The sequence below is a fragment of the Coregonus clupeaformis genome, unplaced genomic scaffold (genome assembly GCF_020615455.1).
Source record: "Coregonus clupeaformis isolate EN_2021a unplaced genomic scaffold, ASM2061545v1 scaf0117, whole genome shotgun sequence".
Classification (NCBI taxonomy): Eukaryota; Metazoa; Chordata; class Actinopteri; order Salmoniformes; family Salmonidae; genus Coregonus; species Coregonus clupeaformis.
Window position 1 is genome coordinate 695,001 of NW_025533572.1, and position 21,797 is coordinate 716,797.

At 49.9% G+C, this 21,797-nt stretch overlaps 1 pseudogene; it reads left to right on the top strand.

The window, feature by feature from the left end:
- Positions 1 to 19,495, top strand: part of LOC123483457 — a 41,520-nt pseudogene extending 22,025 nt beyond the window's left edge.
- Positions 19,496 to 21,797: the final 2,302 nt, after the last annotated feature.

Consider the following 21,797-nt stretch of genomic DNA (forward strand, 5'->3'; position numbering starts at 1 on the left):
CCATATAGACTGGGGGTCAGCCTGATGAACCAAACTACCCAGTAATCTGATGAACCAAACTACCCAGTAATTCTCCTCCATATAGACTGGGGGTCAGCCTGATGAACCAAACTACTCAGTAATCTCCTCCATATAGACTGGGGTCAGCCTGATGAACCAAACTACTCAGTAATCTCCTCCATGAAGACTGGGGGTCAGCCTGATGAACCAAACTACCCAGTAATCTCCTCCATGAAGACTGGGGGGTCAGCCTGATGAACCAAACTACTCAGTAATCTCCTCCATGAAGATTGGGGGTCAGCCTGATGAACCAAACTACTCAGTAATCTCCTCCATGAAGACTGGGGGTCAGCCTGATGAACCAAACTACTCAGTAATCTCCTCCATGAAGACTGGGGGTCAGCCTGATGAACCAAACTACTCAGTAATCTCCTCCATGAAGACTGGGGGGTCAGCCTGATGAACCAAACTACCCAGTAATCTCCTCCATGAAGACTGGGGATCAGCCTGATGAACCAAACTACCCAGTAATCTCCTCCATGGAGACTGGGGGTCAGCCTGATGAACCAAACTACTCAGTAATCTCCTCCATATAGACTGGGGGTCAGCCTGATGAACCAAACTACTCAGTAATCTCCCTCCCATATAGACTGGGGGTCAGCCTGATGAACCAAACTACTCAGGGGTCAGCCTGATGAACCAAACTACTCGCCAATCTCCTCCATGAAGACAGGGGTCAGCCTGATGAACCAAACTACTCAGTAATCTCCTCCATATAGACTGGGGGTCAGCCTGATGAACCAAACTACTCAGTAATCTCCTCCATATAGACTGGGGGTCAGCCTGATGAACCAAACTACTCAGGGGGTCAGCCTGATGAACCAAACTACCTCAGTAATCTCCTCCATGAAGACAGGGGTCAGCCTGATGAACCAAACTACTCAGTAATCTCCTCCCATATAGACTGGGGGTCAGCCTGATGAACCAAACTACTCAGGGGTCAGCCTGATGAACCAAACTACCCAGTAATCTCCTCCATGAAGACTGGGGTCAGCCTGATGAACCATACTACTCAGTAATCTCCTCCATATAGACTGGGGGTCAGCCTGATGAACCAAACTACTCAGTAATCTCCTCCCATGAAGACTGGGGTCAGCCTGATGAACCAAACTACTCAGTAATCTCCTCCATGGAGACTGGGGTCAGCCTGATGAACCAAACTACTCAGTAATCTCCTCCATATAGACTGGGGGTCAGCCTGATGAACCAAACTACTCAGTAATCTCCTCCATGAAGACTGGGGGTCAGCCTGATGAACCAAACTACTCAGTAATCTCTCCATGGAGACTGGAGGTCAGCCTGATGAACCAAACTACTCAGTAATCTCCTCCATGAAGACTGGGGGTCAGCCTGATGAACCAAACTACTCAGTAATCTCCCTCCATGAAGACTGGGGGTCAGCCTGATGAACCAAACTACTCAGTAATCTCCTCCATGAAGACTGGGGGTCAGCCTGATGAACCAAACTACCCAGTAATCTCCTCCATGAAGACTGGGGGGTCAGCCTGATGAACCAAACTACTCAGTAATCTCCTCCATGAAGACTGGGGGTCAGCCTGATGAACCAAACTACTCAGTAATCTCCTCCCATGAAGACTGGGGTCAGCCTGATGAACCAAACTACTCAGTAATCTCCCTCCATGAAGACTGGGGTCAGCCTGATGAACCAAACTACTCAGTAATCTCCTCCATGAAGACTGGGGGTCAGCCTGATGAACCAAACTACTCAGTAATCTCCTCCATGAAGACTGGGGTCAGCCTGATGAACCAAACTACTCAGTAATCTCCTCCATATAGACTGGGGGTCAGCCTGATGAACCAAACTACTCAGTAATCTCCTCCATGAAGATTGGGGGTCAGCCTGATGAACCATACTACTCAGTAATCTCCTCCATGGAGACTGGGGGTCAGCCTGATGAACCAAACTACTCAGTAATCTCCTCCCATGGAGACTGGGGGTCAGCCTGATGAACCAAACGACTCAGTAATCTCCTCCATGAAGACTGGGGTCAGCCTGATGAACCAAACTACTCAGTAATCCCCTCCATATAGACTGGGGGGTCAGCCTGATGAACCAAACTACTCAGTAATCTCCTCCATGAAGACTGGGGGTCAGCCTGATGAACCAAACTACTCAGTAATCTCCTCCATATAGACTGGGGGTCAGCCTGATGAACCAAACTACTCAGTACTCCCTCCATATAGACTAACTCACACACTCATATGCACACATACTTTTAAACAAGACAATCTGATTTAACAACAAAACAATTATTTTGGTACTTATGTATTGTATATTGTTTTTTTGTGGTGTGGTTTTTATATAAGCCCCCTGGGCTTCCAACCACCTGAACACCATTTATTTATTTATTGGTTTTTATCTGTATTGTTGTTTATCACTTGTTTTCTTTGGTGCAAAAAAAAAAATCATGGGAAACCAGATGGATAAGGGAAACCAGATGGATAGGGGAAACCAGATGGATAGGGGGAAACCAGATGGATAGAGGCAACCAGATGGATAGAGGAAACCAGATGGATAAGGGAAACCAGATGGATAAGGGAAACCAGATGGATAGGGGAAACTGGAAACCAGATGGATAGGGGAAACCAGATGGATAGGGGAAACCAGATGGATAGGGGAAACTGGAAACCAGATGGATAGGGAAACAAGATGGATAGGGGAAACCAGATGGATAGGGGAAACCAGATGGATAGGGGGAAACCAGATGGATAGAGGAACCAGATGGATAGAGGAACCAGATGGATAGGGGAAACCAGATGGATAGGGGAAACCAGATGGATAGGGGAAACCAGATGGATAGAGAAACCAGATGGATAGGGGAAACCAGATGGATAGGGGAAACCAGATGGATAGGGGGAAACCAGATGGATAAGGGAAACCAGATGGATAGAGGAAACGAGATGGATAGAGGCAACCAGATGGATAGAGGCAACCAGATGGATAGGGAAACCAGATGGATAGGGGAAACCAGATGGATATGGGAAACCAGATGGATAGAGGAACCAGATGGATAGGGGAAACCAGATGGATAGAGGAAACCAGATGGATAAGGGAAACCAGATGGATAGAGGAAACCAGATGGATAGGGGAAACCAGATGGATAAGGGGAAACCAGATGGATAGAGGAAACCAGATGGATAGAGGAAACCAGATGGATAAGGGAAACCAGATGGATAATGGAAACCAGATGGATATGGGAAACCAGATGGATAGAGGAACCAGATGGATAGGGGAAACCAGATGGTTAGAGGAAACCAGATGGATAGGGGAAACCAGATGGATAGGGGAAACCGGATGGATAAGGGAAACCAGATGGAAAGAGGAAACCAGATGGATAGGGGAAACCAGATGGATAAGGGAAACCAGATGGAAAGAGGAAACCAGATGGATAGGGGAAACCAGATGGATAGAGGCAACCAGATGGATAAGGGAAACCAGATGGATAGAGGAAACCAGATGGATAGAGGAAACCAGATGGATAGAGGAACCAGATGGATAGGGGAAACCAGATGGATAGAGGAAACGAGATGGTTAGAGGAAACCAGATGGATAGGGGAAACCAGATGGATAGAGGAAACCAGATGGATAAGGGAAACTAGATGGATAGAGGAAACCAGATGGTTAGAGGAAACCAGATGGATAGGGGAAACCAGATGGATAGGGGAAACCAGATGGATAGAGGAAACCAGATGGATAAGGGAAACCAGATGGATAGAGGAACCAGATGGATAGAGGAAACCAGATGGATAGGGGAAACCAGATGGATAGGGGAAACCAGATGGATAGAGGAAACCAGATGGATAAGGGAAACCAGATGGATAAGGAAACCAGATGGATAGAGGAACCAGATGGATAGAGGAAACCAGATGGATAGGGGAAACCAGATGGATAGGGGAAACCAGATGGATAAGATGGATAGGGGAAACCAGATGGATAGAGGAAACCAGATGGATAAGGGAAACCAGATGGATAGGGGAAACCAGATGGGTAGAGGAAACCAGATGGATAGAGGAACCAGATGGATAGGGGAAACCAGATGGTTAGAGGAAACCGGATGGATAGGGGAAACCGGATGGATAAGGGAAACCAGATGGATAGAGGAAACCAGATGGATAAGGGAAACTAGATGGATAGAGGAAACCAGATGGATAGGGGAAACCAGATGGATAGGGAAACCAGATGGATAAGGGAAACTAGATGGATAAGGGAAACCAGATGTTAGAGGAAACCAGATGGATAGAGGCAACCAGATGGATAAGGGAAACCAGATGGATAGGGGAAACCAGATGGATAAGGAAACCAGATGGATAGAGGCAACCAGATGGATAAGAGGAAACCAGATGGATAGAGGAAACCAGATGGATAGAGGAAACCAGATGGATAGAGGAAACCAGATGGATAGGGGAAACCAGATGGATAGAGGAAACAGATGGTTAGAGGAAACCAGATGGATAGGGGAAACCAGATGGATAGAGGAAACCAGATGGATAAGGGAAACTAGATGGATAGAGGAAACCAGATGGTTAGAGGAAACCAGATGGATAGAGGAAACCAGATGAATAGGGAAACCAGATGGATAGGGGAAACCAGATGGATAGAGGAAACCAGATGGATAAGGGAAACCAGATGGATAAGGGAAACCAGATGGATAGAGGAAACCAGATGGATAGGGGAAACCAGATGGATAGGGGAAACCAGATGGATAAGATGGATAGGGAAACCAGATGGATAGAGGAAACCAGATGGATAGAGGAAACCAGATGGATAGGGGAAACCAGATGGATAAGATGGATAGGGGAAACCAGATGGATAAGGGGAAACCAGATGGATAGGGAAACCAGATGGATAGGGGAAACCAGATGGATAGGGAAACCAGATGGATAAGATGGATAGGGGAAACCAGATGGATAGGGGAAAACCAGATGGATAAGGGAAACCAGATGGATAGAGGAAACCAGATGGATAGGGGGAAACCAGATGGATAGGGGGAAACCAGATGGATAAGGGAAACCAGATGGATAGAGAAACCAGATGGATAGAGGAAACCAGATGGATAGGGGGAAACCAGATGGATAAGGGAAACCAGATGGATAAGGGAAACCAGATGGATAGAGGAACCAGATGGATAGGGGAAACCAGATGGTTAGGGGAAACCAGATGGATAGGGGAAACCAGATGGATAAGGGAAACCAGATGGATAGGGGAAACCAGATGGATAAGGGAAACTAGATGGATAAGGGAAACCAGATGTTAGAGGAAACCAGATGGATAGAGGCAACCAGATGGATAAGGGAAACCAGATGGATAGAGGGAAACCAGATGGATAGAGGAAACCAGATGGATAGAGGAACCAGATGGATAGGGGAAACCAGATGGATAGAGGAAACGAGATGGTTAGAGGAAACCAGATGGATAGGGGGAAACCAGATGGATAGAGGAAACCAGATGGATAAGGGAAACTAGATGGATAGAGGAAACCAGATGGTTAGAGGAAACCAGATGGATAGAGGAAACCAGATGGATAGGGGAAACCAGATGGATAGGGGAAACCAGATGGATAGGGGAAACCAGATGGATAGAGGAAACCAGATGGATAAGGGAAACCAGATGGATAAGGGAAACCAGATGGATAGAGGAAACCAGATGGATAGGGGAAACCAGATGGATAGGGGAAACCAGATGGATAAGATGGATAGGGGAAACCAGATGGATAGAGGAAACCAGATGGATAGAGGAAACCAGATGGATAGGGGAAACCAGATGGATAAGATGGATAGGGGAAACCAGATGGATAAGGGAAACCAGATGGATAGGGAAACCAGATGGATAGGGGAAACCAGATGGATAAGATGGATAGGGAAACCAGATGGATAGGGGAAAACCAGATGGATAAGGGAAACCAGATGGATAGGGGGAAACCAGATGGATAGGGGGAAACCAGATGGATAAGGAAACCAGATGGATAGAGGAAACCAGATGGATAGAGGAAACCAGATGGATAGGGGGAAACCAGATGGATAGGGGAACCAGATGGATAAGGAAACCAGATGGATAGAGGAACCAGATGGATAGGGGAAACCAGATGGTTAGGGGAAACCCAGATGGATAGGGGAAACCAGATGGATAGGGAAACCAGATGGATAGATGAACCCAGATGATAGAGGAAACCAGATGGATAGGGGAAACCAGATGGATAGAGGCAACCAGATGGATAAGGGAAACCAGATGGATAGGGAAACCAGATGGATAGGGGAAACCAGATGGACAGGGGAACAGATGGATAGGGGAACCAGATGGATAGGGGAAACCAGATGGATAGAGGGAAACCAGATGGATAAGGGGAAACCAGATGGACGGGAAACCAGATGGATAGGGGAAACCAGATGGATAGAGGAAACCAGATGGATAGAGGAAACCAGATGGACAGGGGACCAGATGGATAGGGGAAACCAGATGGACAGGGGACCAGATGGATAGAGGAAACCAGATGGATAGAGGAAACCAGATGGACAGGGGACCAGATGGATAGGGGAAACCAGATGGACAGGGGACCAGATGGATAGGGAAACCAGATGGACAGGGAGAACCAGATGGACAGGGAAACTAGATGGATAGAGGAACCAGTATATTTGACTTTGCCATCTATTGTTGTCTCCAAAGTTTCCGCGAATAAAACAATAGAAATAGAAAGAATAAGATGAAGCTCCGGTAATATGGATAGCCTAGCTATTGAATGGCTTGGTAATATGGACAGCTTAGCTATTGAAGTGCTTGGTAATATGGACAGCCTAGCTATTGAATGGTTTGGTAATATGGATAGCCTAGCTATTGAATGGTTTGGTAATATGGATAGCTTAGCTATTGAATGGTTTGGTAATATGGACAGCCTAGCTATTGAATGGTTTGGTAATATGGATAGCCTAGCTTATTGAATGGCTTGGTAATATGGACAGCCTAGCTATTGAATGGTTTGGTGAATATGGACAGCTTAGCTATTGAATGGTTTGGTAATATGGACAGCCTAGCTATTGAATGGTTTGGTAATATGGATGGCCTAGCTATTGAATGGTTTGGTAATATGGATAGCCTGGCTATTGAACGGTTTGGTAATATGGACAGCCTAGCTATTGAATGGTTTGGTAATATGGACAGCCTAGCTATTGAATTGTAGGTAATATGGACAGCCTAGCTATTGAATTGTAGGTAATATGGATAGCCTAGCTATTGAACGGTTTGGTAATATGGACAGCCTAGCTATTGAATGGTTTGGTAATATGGACAGCCTAGCTATTGAATGGTTTGGTAATATGGATAGCCTAGCTATTGAACGGTTTGGTAATATGGACAGCCTAGCTATTGAATGGTTTGGTAATATGGACAGCCTAGCTATTGAATTGTAGGTAATATGGACAGCCTAGCTATTGAATTGTAGGTAATATGGACAGCCTAGCTATTGAATTGTAGGTAATATGGATAGCCTAGCTATTGAATGGTTTGGTAATATGGACAGCCTAGCTATTGAATGGTTTGGTAATATGGACAGCCTAGCTATTGAATGGTTTGGTAATATGGACAGCCTAGCTATTGAATGGTTTGGTAATATGGATAGCCTAGCTATTGAATGGTTTGGTAATATGGACAGCCTAGCTATTGAATGGTTTGGTAATATGGACAGCCTAGCTATTGAATTGTAGGTAATATGGACAGCCTAGCTATTGAATTGTAGGTAATATGGACAGCCTAGCTATTGAATTGTAGGTAATATAGATAGCCTAGCTATTGAACGGTTTGGTAATATGGACAGCCTAGCTATTGAATGGTTTGGTAATATGGACAGCCTAGCTATTGAATGGTTTGGTAATATGGATAGCCTAGCTATTGAACGGTTTGGTAATATGGACAGCCTAGCTATTGAATGGTTTGGTAATATGGACAGCCTAGCTATTGAATTGTAGGTAATATGGACAGCCTAGCTATTGAATTGTAGGTAATATGGACAGCCTAGCTATTGAATTGTAGGTAATATGGATAGCCTAGCTATTGAACGGTTTGGCAATATGGACAGCCTAGCTATTGAATGGTTTGGTAATATGGACAGCCTAGCTATTGAATGGTTTGGTAATATGGACAGCCTAGCTATTGAATGGTTTGGTAATATGGACAGCCTAGCTATTGAATGGTTTGGTAATTTGAATAGCCAAGCTTTTGAACGGTTTGGACTAGACACGGCTGCTGACAGGCTATTCGGCTGCGCTACATCCAAGCCAAGTCAGCCGTGCTCAGGCCATGGTTCTCACAGCAAGGGGCAGTGGGATTGGCTACAATGATGCATAATAACACCCTGAATCAGACATGAAACACAAATACAAATGGAATAACAGCACAACAAAATAGCTAAACATGTCCCCTGTAGCTCAGTTGGTAGAGCATGGCGCTTGCAACGCCAGGGTTGTGGGTTTCGATTCCCACGGGGGGCCAGTATGAAAAATGTATGCACTCACTAACTGTAAGTCACTCTGGATAAGAGCGTCTGCTAAATGACTAAAATGTAAAAAATAAACAAGTTCCTTGAATTTTCTTTCTCGGGTGCCTTTCATTATAGGATACACTTGTGGTTTCTAGCTGAACCAATCAAAGCAGTGGAGCGTGTAGTGAAGCAATGGGTGAGTTTGTTTCGCATGGCCTGGTGCCCCAGCTGGGTGGAGATTTCTCTTTAGGATAAATGGAATGGTCCAAAATGAGCAAACCCAGCCCACCTGGGGTTACCTGGCCATGCAAAACGAATTCACCCAAAACTTTAGTGGTCAAAATCATTCATCTTGGGGCGACGGGGAGCGGGGTTCCAAATGCAATCATACCACGCAATTTTAACATTTATTTACTGTAAATTATCTTTATTTATTTTTTAAATACAGACTCACAAAAAAATATGTGAAACTTGGCAAAGTATCCAGTGGATTATGATCATTTGCTGGTAAAACGTGGAGGTACCAAACGGTGAAAAGCTGTTTGGCTCTGCTCAGCTCAGTCGCGACTCACGAAGAGGAAGAACTTTGCAGGTGTTTCTGATAATAAGTAATGTCATGCTGGTGGGTGGTAATGTTAAAATAAAACTCAGCCCTGAAAAATAAATGTAGTCTGGAAAGTGTTAGCACGTCATCTCAGAGGGGAAACACGGCATTGGCACGGAAAATGTCAGAAGTTACCACTTGATTTCCATCTTTAAGTCAAATATATCAAACTTTGACTAAAACTATGACTTATTGACTTCAAATTGTTGTGCTCATGGGTATTACAAGTATATTTCTATGTCTGTCTTTCTGTCTGTGTGTCTGTATGTAGGTGGACAAAGGTGTTGTCCCATTGGCTGGGACCGATGGGGAGACCACCACGCAGGGTGAGAACACACATGGTCAATCACCATAATACACTCCCTAGCTGGTCAATCACCATAATACACTCCCTAGCTGGTCAATCACCATAATACACTCCCTAGCTGGTCAATCACCATAATACACTCCCTGGCTGGTCAATCACCATAATACACTCCCTGGCTGGTTAATCACCATAATACACTCCCTAGCTGGTCAATCACCATAATACACTCCCTAGCTGGTCAATCACCATAATACACTCCCTAGCTGGTCAATCACCATAATACACTCCCTAGCTGGTCAATCACCATAATACACTCCCTGGCTGGTCAATCACCATAATACACTCCCTGGCTGGTCAATCACCATAATACACTCCCCTAGCTGCTTAATCACCATAATACACTCCCTAGCTGGTCAATCACCATAATACACTCCCTAGCTTGTTAATCACCATAATACACTCCCTGGCTGGTTTATCACCATAATACACTCCCTAGCTGGTCTATCACCATAATACACTCCCTAGCTGGTCAATCACCATAATACACTCCTAGCTGGTCAATCACCATAATATACTCCCTAGCTGGTCAATCACCATAATACACTCCCTAGCTGGTCAATCACCATAATACACTCCCTAGCTGGTCAATCACCATAATACACTCCCTAGCTGGTCAATCACCATAATACACTCCCTAGCTGGTCAATCACCATAATACACTCCCCTAGCTGGTCAATCACCATAATACACTCCCCTAGCTAAGTTAATCACCATAATACACTCCCTAGCTGGTCAATCACCATAATACACTCCCTAGCTGGTCAATCACCATAATACACTCCCTAGCTGGTTAATCACCATAATACACTCCCTGGCTGGTCAATCACCATAATACACTCCCTGGCTGGTCAATCACCATAATACACTCCCTGGCTGGTCAATCACCATAATACACTCCCTAGCTGGTCAATCACCATAATACACTCCCTGGCTGGTCAATCACCATAATACACTCCCTAGCTGGTCAATCACCATAATACACTCCCTGGCTGGTCAATCACCATAATACACTCCCTGGCTGGTCAATCACCATAATACACTCCCTAGCTGCTTAATCACCATAATACACTCCCTAGCTGGTCAATCACCATAATACACTCCCTAGCTGGTCAATCACCATAATACACTCCCTAGCTGGTCAATCACCATAATACACTCCCTAGCTGGTCAATCACCATAATACACTCCCCTAGCTGGTCAATCACCATAATACACTTCCTAGCTGGTCAATCACCATAATACACTCCCTAGCTGGTCAATCACCATAATACACTCCCCTAGCTGGTCAATCACCATAATACACTCCCTAGCTGGTCAATCACCATAATACACTCCCTAGCTGGTTAATCACCATAATACACTCCCTGGCTGGTTAATCACCATAATACACTCCCTGGCTGGTTAATCACCATAATACACTCCCTGGCTGGTCAATCACCATAATACACTCCCTAGCTGGTCAATCACCATAATACACTCCCTGGCTGGTCAATCACCATAATACACTCCCCTAGCTGGTCAATCACCATAATACACTCCTAGCTGGTTAATCACCATAATACACTCCCTAGCTGGTTAATCACCATAAAACACTCCCTAGCTGGTTAATCACCATAATACACTCCCTAGCTGGTCAATCACCATAATACACTCCCTGGCTGGTTAATCACCATAATACACTCCCTGGCTGGTCAATCACCATAATACACTCCCTAGCTGGTTAATCACCATAATACACTCCCTAGCTGGTTAATCACCATAATACACTCCCTAGCTGGTCAATCACCATAATACACTCCCTAGCTGGTCAATCACCATAATACACTCCCTAGCTGGTCAATCACCATAATACACTCCCTAGCTGGTCAATCACCATAATACACTCCCTGGCTGGTTAATCACCATAATACACTCCCTAGCTGGTCAATCACCATAATACACTCCTAGCTGGTCAATCACCATAATACACTCCCTAGCTGGTCAATCACCATAATACACTCCCTAGCTGGTCAATCACCATAATACACTCCCCTAGCTGGTCAATCACCATAATACACTCCCCTAGCTGGTCAATCACCATAATACACTCCCTAGCTGGTCAATCACCATAATACACTCCCCTAGCTGGTCAATCACCATAATACACTCCCTAGCTGGTCAATCACAATAATACACTCCCTAGCTGGTCAATCGCCATAATACACTCCCTAGCTGGTCAATCACCATAATACACTCCCTAGCTGGTCAATCACCATAATACACTCCCTAGCTGGTCAATCACCATAATACACTCCCTAGCTGGTCAATCACCATAATACACTCCCTAGCTGGTCAATCACCATAATACACTCCCTAGCTGGTCAATCACCATAATACACTCCCTAGCTGGTCAATCACCATAATACACTCCCCTAGCTGGTCAATCACCATAATATACTCCCTAGCTGGTCAATCACCATAATACACTCCCTAGCTGGTCAATCACCATAATACACTCCCCTAGCTGGTTAATCACCATAATACACTCCCTAGCTGGTTAATCACCATAATACACTCCTAGCTGGTTAATCACCATAATACACTCCCTGGCTGGTTAATCACCATAATACACTCCCTAGCTGGTTAATCACCATAATACACTCCCTGGCTGGTTAATCACCATAATACACTCCCTAGCTGGTCAATCACCATAATACACTCCCCTAGCTGGTCAATCACCATAATACACTCCCTAGCTGGTTAATCACCATAATACACTCCCTAGCTGGTCAATCACCATAATACACTCCCCTAGCTGGTCAATCACCATAATACACTCCCTAGCTGGTCAATCACCATAATACACTCCCCTAGCTGGTCAATCACCATAATACACTCCCTAGCTGGTTAATCACCATAATACACTCCCTAGCTGGTTAATCACCATAATACACTCCCTAGCTGGTCAATCACCATAATACACTCCCTAGCTGGTTAATCACCATAATACACTCCCTAGCTGGTCAATCACCATAATACACTCCCTAGCTGGTCAATCACCATAATACACTCCCCTAGCTGGTCAATCACCATAATACACTCCCCTAGCTGGTTAATCACCATAATACACTCCTAGCTGGTCAATCACCATAATACACTCCCTAGCTGGTCAATCACCATAATACACTCCCTAGCTGGTTAATCACCATAATACACTCCCTAGCTGGTCAATCACCATAATACACTCCCTAGCTGGTCAATCACCATAATACACTCCCTAGCTGGTCAATCACCATAATACACTCCCTAGCTGGTTAATCACCATAATACACTCCCTGGCTGGTTAATCACCATAATACACTCCCTAGCTGGTTAATCACCATAATACACTCCCTAGCTGGTCAATCACCATAATACACTCCCTAGCTGGTCAATCACCATAATACACTCCCTAGCTGGTTAATCACCATAATACACTCCCTAGCTGGTCAATCACCATAATACACTCCCTAGCTGGTCAATCACCATAATACACTCCCTAGCTGGTTAATCACCATAATACACTCCCTGGCTGGTCAATCACCATAATACACTCCCTAGCTGGTCAATCACCATAATACACTCCCCTAGCTGGTTAATCACCATAATACACTCCCCTAGCTGGTCAATCACCGTAATACACTCCCTAGCTGGTTAATCACCATAATACACTCCCTGGCTGGTTAATCAGTGACTTGGAGCTATTGGTTGTGCATAACCACATAACTGTGTGTGTGTGTATATCTGTGTTTGTGTGTCTGTGTGTATATCTCGTGTGTGTGTGTGTGTATATCTGTGTGTGTGTGTGTGTGTGTGTGTGTATATCTGTGTGTGTGTGTGTGTATATCTGTGTGTGTGTGTGTATATCTGTGTGTGTGTGTGTGTGTGTGTATATCTGTGTGTGTGTGTGTGTATATCTGTGTGTGTGTGTGTATATCTGTGTGTCTGTGTGTGTGTGTGTATGTGTATATCTGTGTGTGTGTGTGTATATCTGTGTGTGTGTGTGTGTGTGTGTGTGTGTGTGTGTGTGTGTATATCTGTGTGTGTGTGTGTGTGTGTGTGTGTGTGTGTGTGTGTGTGTGTATATCTGTGTGTGTGTGTATATCTGTGTGTGTGTGTGTGTGTGTGTGTATATCTCGTGTGTGTGTGTGTAGGTCTGGACGGTCTGGCAGAGCGTTGTGCTCAGTATAAGAAAGATGGAGCAGACTTCGCTAAATGGCGTAGCGTCCTGAAGATCAGCGACAACACCCCCTCAGAACTCGCCATCATGGAGAACGCCAACGTACTGGCACGCTACGCCAGCATCTGTCAACAGGTAGTGTGTGTGTGTGTGTGTGTGTGTGTGTGTGTGTGTGTGTGTGTGTGTGTGTGTGTGTGTGTGTGTGTGTGTGTGTGTGTGTGTGTGACACCCCTGTGTGTGTGTCTTTCAGAACGGCATCGTTCCCATCGTGGAGCCTGAGATCCTTCCTGACGGAGACCATGACCTGAAACGCTGTCAGTACATCACTGAGAAGGTAATGACCCAACCTGGCAACCCCGACCCAACCTGGCAACCCGACCCAACCTGGCAACCCGACCCAACCTGGCAACCGTAGCCCAACCTAGCAACCCCTGACCCAACCCTGGCAACCCTGACACTACCCAACCTAGCACAAACCCAACATCTCAACCTAACACTAATCAACCCTAACATTACCCAAAATGGCAACCCTGGCAATAACGCAACCCGCAAACCCTAACACTAAAACCAACCTTGCAACCCTAGCAATAACCTAACCTAGCAACCCTAACCACCCCTGGCAACCCTAACCCAACCTGGCAACCCTAACCCAGCCTGAAAACCTTAACCCAGCCTGACAACCTTAACCCAACCTAGCAACCCCTAACCCAACCTGGCAACCCCCTAACCCAACCTGGCAACCCTGACCCAACCTGACAACCCTAACCCAACCTAGCAACCCTAACACTAACCCAACCCTAACCCAACCTGGCAACCTGTTGAACATGATATGAGTTTCGGACCTCCCTCTTTCTCCGTCTCTCGCTATGTTCTGTCTGCTGTGTACAAGGCTCTGTCAGACCACCATGTCTGTCTGTCTGTAGGTTCTGGCTGCTGTGTACAAGGCTCTGTCAGACCACCATGTCTATCTGTCTGTAGGTTCTGGCTGCTGTGTACAAGGCTCTGTCAGACCACCATGTCTATCTGTCTGTAGGTTCTGGCTGCTGTGTACAAGGCTCTGTCAGACCACCATGTCTATCTGTCTGTAGGTTCTGGCTGCTGTGTACAAGGCTCTGTCAGACCACCATGTCTATCTGTCTGTGGTTCTGGCTGCTGTGTACAAGGCTCTGTCAGACCACCATGTCTATCTGTCTGTAGGTTCTGGCTGCTGTGTACAAGGCTCTGTCAGACCACCATGTCTATCTGTCTGTAGGTTCTGGCTGCTGTATACAAGGCTCTGTCAGACCACCATGTCTATCTGTCTGTAGGTTCTGGCTGCTGTGTACAAGGCTCTGTCAGACCACCATGTCTATCTGTCTGTAGGTTCTGGCTGCTGTGTACAAGGCTCTGTCAGACCACCATGTCTATCTGTCTGTAGGTTCTGGCTGCTGTGTACAAGGCTCTGTCAGACCACCATGTCTATCTGTCTGTAGGTTCTGGCTGCTGTGTACAAGGCTCTGTCAGACCACCATGTCTATCTGTCTGTAGGTTCTGGCTGCTGTGTGCAAGGCTCTGTCAGACCACCATATCTATCTGTCTGTAGGTTCTGGCTGCTATGTACAAGGCTCTGTCAGACCACCATGTCTATCTGGAGGACCCTGCTGAAGCCCAACATGGTCGGCCGGACACTCCTGCCCCCAAAAATACACTAGCGGAGATCGCCATGCTCGCGGTCACGGCCCTCGCCGCACCGTACCCCCAGCCTGTCACAGGTACACACAGATGGACATGATCACACAGACACAGATGGACATGATCACACAGACACAGATGGACATGATCACACAGACCACAGATGGACATGATCACACAGACACAGATGGACATGATCACACAGACACAATGGACATGATCACACAGACACAGATGGACACTGATCACACAGACACAGATGGACATGCCCCATCATCCCACACAGACACTGTATTTTTGTGTGAATGTTTTACATTCTATCTATATCTAACTGCATGTGCATCTGACCCTCCCTCTCTCCCCCCTCTCTCTCTCTCTCTCTCTCTCTCTCTCTCTCTCTCTTGCTCTCTCTCGCTCTCTCTCTCTCTCTCTCTCTCTCTCTCTCTCTCTCTCTCCCCCTCTCTCTCTCTATCCCCTTCTCGCTCTCTCTTCCTCCCCCTCTCTCTCTCTCTCTCTCTCTCTCTCTCTCTCTCTCTCTCTCTCTCTCTCTCTCTCTCTCTCTCTCTCTCTCTCTCTCTCTCTCCCCCCCTCCCCCCTCTCTCTCTCTCTCCCCTTCTCGCTCTCTCTCTCCCTCCCTCTCTCTCCCCTCTCTCTCTCCCTCCCTCCCCCTCCCTCTCTCTCTCTCTCCCTCCCTCTCTCTCCCCTCTCTCTCTCCCCCCTCTCCATCCCTCCTCCCCCCTCCCCCTCTCTCTCTGCTCTCTCCCTCCCCCTCTCTCTCTCTCCCTCCCTCGCTCTCTCCCCCCTCTCCCTAGTCTCTCTCTCCCTCTCCCCCTCTCCCTCTATCCCGCCTCCCCCTCCCTCCTCGCTCTTTCCCCCCTCTCCCTCCCTCTCCCCCTTTCTCCCCCCCCTTTCCCTCCCCCTCTCTCCCCCCTCTCCCCTCCCCTTCCCTCCCCCTCCCCCCTCCCCTCCCCTCCCCTCCCTCCCCCTCTCCCTCCCTCTCCCCCCCCTCCCTCCCTCTCTCCCCTTTCCCTCCCCCCTCTCCCCCCCCACCCCCCCCTCCCTCTCCCCCCCCTCCCTTTCCCCCCTCTCCCTCCCTCTCCCCCCCCTCCCTCCCTCCTCAGGTGTTGACGTTCCTATCAGGGGGCCAGTCAGAGGAGGAGGCCAGTATTAACCTGAATGCTATCAATACCTGTCCTCTGGGGAAACCCTGGGCCTTGACTTCTCCTATGGTCGTGGCCTGCAGGCCTCAGCCCTCAACGCCTGGAGGAGAGAGAGACAATAGAAGGCTGCTGCCGAGAGTTCCTTAACCGGGCTGAGGTGGGTGGAGGGAGGGGTGTGTAAAATAACTTATTTAATTCGGAACCTTCTATCTAACTAACTCTAAATCTCTCTCCTATCACCAATCACATCTCTTCTATCTTTCAATGTAACTCCTCTCCCTCCCTCCCTCCCTCCCCCCCCTCCCCTCCCTCTCCTCTCCCCCCTCCCCTCCCTCTCCCCTCTCCCCCTCCCCTCCCTCTCTCTCTCCCCCCTCCCTCCCCCCTCCCCTCCCCTCCCCCTCCCTCCCCCCTCCCCTCCCCTCCCTCCCCTCCCTCCCCCCTCCCCTCCCTCTCCTCTCCTCTCCCCCCTCCCTCCTCTCCTCTCCCCCTCCCCCCTCTCCCTCTCCCCCCTCCCCTCTCCCTCTCCCTCTCCCCTCCTCCCTCCCTCCCCTCCCTCCCCTCCCTCCTCTCCTCTCCCCCCCTCCCCTCCCTCTCCCCCTCTCCCCCCCTCCCCTCCCCTCTCCTCTCCCCCCTCCCTCCCCCTCCCTCTCCCTCCCCTTCCCTCCCCCCTCCCCCTCTCCCTCCTCCCTCCCCCCCTCCCCTCCCTCTCCTCTCCTCTCCCCCTCCCTCCCTCCTCCCTCTCCCCTCTCCCTCCCTCCCCTCTCCTCTCCCCCCTCCCTCCCCTCCCTCTCCCCTCTCCCCCCCTCCCCTCCCCTCTCCCTCTCCCCCCTCCCCTCCCCTCCCTCTCCTCCCTCTCCCTCCCTCCCCTCCCTCTCCTCTCCCTCCCTCCCTCCCCCTCCCTCCCCTCCCTCCCCTCCCCCTCTCCTCTCCCCCTCCCTCCCCCCTCCCTCCCCTCCCCTCCCCTCCCTCACCCCTCTCCCCTCCCTCCCTCCCCCTCCCCCCTCCCCCCCTCCCTCCCCTCCCCCTCCTCCCCCCCCTCCCTCCTCCCTCCCCCTCCCCTCCCCCCCCTTCCCTCCCCCCTCCCCTCCCCCTCCCCTCCCTCCCCCCTCCTCCCTCTCCTCTCCTCTCCCTCCTCCCCCCCCCCCCCCTCTCCTCTCCCTCCCCTCTCCTCTCCCCCCTCCCTCCCTCTCCCCTCTCCCCCTCCCTCCCTCTCCTCTCCCCTCCCTCCCCCCCTCTCCCCCCCTCCCTCCCCCCCCTCTCCTCTCCCCCTCCCTCCCCCCTCCCTCCCCTCCCCTCCCCTCCTCTCCTCTCCCCCTCCCTCCCCCCTCCCTCCCCTCCCCTCCCCTCCCCCTCCTCCCTCCCCTCCCCTCCCTCCCCCCTCCTCTCCTCCCTCCCCCTCCCCTCCCTCTCCTCTCCTCTCCCCCCCCCCCCTCCCCTCCCTCTCCCCCTCTCCCCTCCCTCCCCTCTCCCTCTCCCCCCTCCCCTCCCTCTCCCCCCTCCCCCTCCCCTCCCTCTCTCTCTCCCCCCCCCCTCCCCCTCCCTCTCCTCTCCCCTCCCTCCCCTCCTCCCTCTCCTCTCCCCCCTCCCTCCCCCCTCCCTCCCCTCCCCTCCTCCCTCTCCTCTCCCCCTCCCTCCCCCTCCCTCCCCTCTCCTCTCCTCTCCCCCCTCCCCTCCTCCCCTCCCCCTCCCTCCCCTCCCTCCCCCCCCCTCCTCTCCCTCCCTCCCCTCTCCTCTCCCCCCTCCCCTCCCCCCTCTCCCCCCTCTCCCCCCTCCTCCTCTCCTCCCCTCTCCCCCTCCCTCTCCCCTCCCTCTCCCTTCCCCTCCCCTCCCTCCTCCTCTCCTCCTCCCCTCCTCCCTCCCCCCCCCCCCTCCCTCCCCTCTCCTCTCCCCCCTCCTCCCCCTCCCTCCCCTCTCCTCCTCCCTCCCCCCTCCCCCTCCCTCCCCCTCCCCTCCCTCCCCTCCCCTCCTCCCTCCCCCTCCTCTCCTCCCTCCCCCCCCTCCCCTCCCCTCCCCCCTCCTCCTCCCCTCCTCCTCCCACCCCTCCCCCCCCCCCTCCCCTCCCTCCCCCTCCTCTCCCTCCCTCCCCTCTCCTCTCCCCTCCCCTCCCTCTCCCCTCTCCCCCCTCCCTCCCCTCTCCTTCCCCCCTCCCTCCCTCCTCTCCCCTCTCCCTCCCTCCCTCCCCTCTCCCTCCCCCTCCCTCCCCCCTCCCTCCCCTCCCCTCCCTCCCTCTCCTCTCCCCTCCCTCCCCCTCCCTCCCCTCTCCCTCCCCCTCCTCCTCCCTCCCTCACCCCCTCCCCTCCTCCCCCTCCCCTCCCCCTCCCTCCTCTCCTCCCTCCCTCCCCCTCCCCTCCCCCCCTCCTCTCCTCCCCTCTCCTCCCCCTCCCTCCCTCCCTCCCTCCCTCCCCCTCCTCCCTCCCTCCCTCCCTCCCTCCCCCTCCTCTCCTCCCTCCCTCCCCCCTCCTCCCTCCCCCTCCTCTCCTCCCTCTCCCCTCCCTCCTCCTCCCTCCCTCCCTCCCCTCCCCTCCCCCTCCCTCCCCCTCTCCTCCCTCCCCCTCCCTCCTCCTCCCTCCCCCTCCCCTCCCCCTCCCTCCCCCTCCCCTCCCTCCTCCCCCTCCCCCTCCCCCCCCTCCCCTCTCCTCCCTCCCCCCTCCCCTCCAGGTGAATGGTCTGGCTGCCCAGGGGAAGTATGAGTCGACAGGAGAGAGCGGAGCGGCGGGACAGTCTCTCTACGTGGCCAATCACGCGTACTGAACACCCCAGGCCACGCCCACATCCCAACCACCGCTGCAGCCCCTCCCCTCACCCACCAACCCCAGGCCTGCGCTGTCTACCGTATATTAGAAACACCATCGTTGTCATGGCAACATACCGATGCGGTTAATATGAGTATTAATTAGTAGGAGAGTTGATGAAGATGATGGTGATTATATAAGGATGATGAAGGGGAGAGAGAGGGATATCACTATCTGTGTGGTATCATGAAGAAGCTTTATTTAGTTAAAAGTCCCAAATGGAACCCTATTCCCTATATAGTGTACTACTTTAGACCTGGTCTCGTCTAGTAGTGCGCTGAATAGGGATTAGGTGCATTTGGAACACAGTAAGTTGTTGTGCTCTAACAGTAGATAGATCCACCGTCTCTCAACCAACCCAATACTGCTACACTAAAACATTACCTGGCAGCCGGACCAATCACAGACTAGATTGCATCAGACAGTGACCAACCAGAGAGAATATAAGATCAGATAGGGACCAATCAGATACTAGATTACATCAGACAGACACCAGGGTGTGAAGTGTTGAGACAGTTAGGAATGGATAAGAAAGGGAGAGGAGAGGGAGGGAGGGAGAGAGGGGAGGAGAGGGGGGGAGGGGAGGGAGAGGGGAGAGAGAGGAGGAGAGGGGAGAGGAGGGAGAGAGAGAGAGGAGGGAGAGAGAGGAGAGAGAGAGGAGGGAGGGAGAGAGAGGGGAGGTAGAGGGGGAGAGAGGAGAGAGAGGAGAGAGAGGGAGAGGGGAGAGGAGGGGAGAGGGGAGAGGAGGGAGAGAGAGAGGAGGAGAGAGAGAGGGAGGGAGAGAGAGAGAGAGGGGAGGGAGAGGGGGAGAGAGGAGGTGGAGAGAGGAGGGAGAGAGAGAGATAGAGAGAGGGAGGGAGAGGGAGGGAGAGGGAAGGGAGGGGAGAGAGAGAGAAGAGGAGAAAAGAGGGAGAGGGGGAGAGAGGAGGGAGAGAGAGAGAGGGAGAGAAAGAGGAGAGAGAGGAGAGAGGAGAGGGAGAGAGGGAGGGAGAGGAGGAGGAAGAGAGAGAGGAGAGGGAGAGTGAGAGGAGGATGTAGAGAGGAAGAGAGATAGAGGAGGAGAGAGAGAAGGGAGAGGGAAAGAGGAAGAGAGAGGTGAAGGAAGAGAGGAGGGAGAGAGAGATGTACCAATGTCAGCTAGAGACAGAAGGGTGGAAGGACAGACGAACAGCTAACCACCAGGTCTCATCCTCTAGCCTGTCTGTTTCTCACACACCTAACTGGATCTAGTTATCAATCAGTCAATCAATCAATACACTACTGATAATAACTGTGTTACTCGCCATCTAAAACAGTTACTGGGAATGGCCCAATGTGTTTTAACCGTTACTGGGAATGGCCCAATGTGTTTTAACAGTTACTGGGAATGGCCCAATGTGTTTTAACCGTTACTGGGAATGGCCCAATGTGTTTTAACGTTACTGGGAATGGCCCAATGTGTTTTAACCGTTACTGGGAATGGCCCAATGTGTTTTAACCGTTACTGGGAATGGCCCTGGGTGTCGTCTAGTACTACTGCACTCCTCTGATTATTGTATTAGCTTTGAAGTACACAATCAATGTGTTATTATGTGTTGTGTTGTGAGAGTGACCTTGCAGTTATTATGTGATGCTTCTGTGTCTTACTCACCCTCTACCCCCACCAGTGGTACAGTCCGGAGGTGAGGGTGAAATCCTATTGGCTGGTCTGGGTGGAGAGTGCGGTTTGTAGGGGGACCAGTCAGTCAGTCAGTCACTACTGTGTTGGAATACTGTGATGTTTGTTATTGTTGCTTTGTTTGTTTGTTTGTTGTTCTCAAAGTGCTGTGATGAATAGTGGGAGAAAAAACTAACAGAAAATCTACAATAAATATTACAAAATGGTTAGAAACATTTGATGTGAATCGCTGTCTTCTTCCTCCTGCACTGCAGTCAGTTTATAACAGCCTGTCAATCATAATAATGGCCTGTTATACAGTAGGTTTATAACAGCCTGTCAATCATAATAATGGCCTGTTATACAGTAGGTTTATAACAGCCTGTCAATCATAATAATGGCCTGTTATACAGTAGGTTTATAACAGCCTGTCAATCATAATAATGGCCTGTTATACAGTAGGTTTATAACAGCCTGTCAATCATAATAATGGCCTGTTATACAGTAGGTTTATAACAGCCTGTCAATCATAATAATGGCCTGTTATACAGTAGGTTTATAACAGCCTGTCAATCATAATAATGGCCTGTTATACAGTAGGTTTATAACAGCCAATCATAATAATGGCCTGTTATACAGTAGGTTTATAACAGCCTGCCAATCATAATAATGGCCTGTTATACAGTAGGTTTATAACAGCCTGTCAATCATAATAATGGCCTGTTATACAGTAGGTTTATAACAGCCAATCATAATGATGGCCTGTTATACAGTAGGTTTATAACAGCCTGTCAATCATAATAATGGCCTGTTATACAGT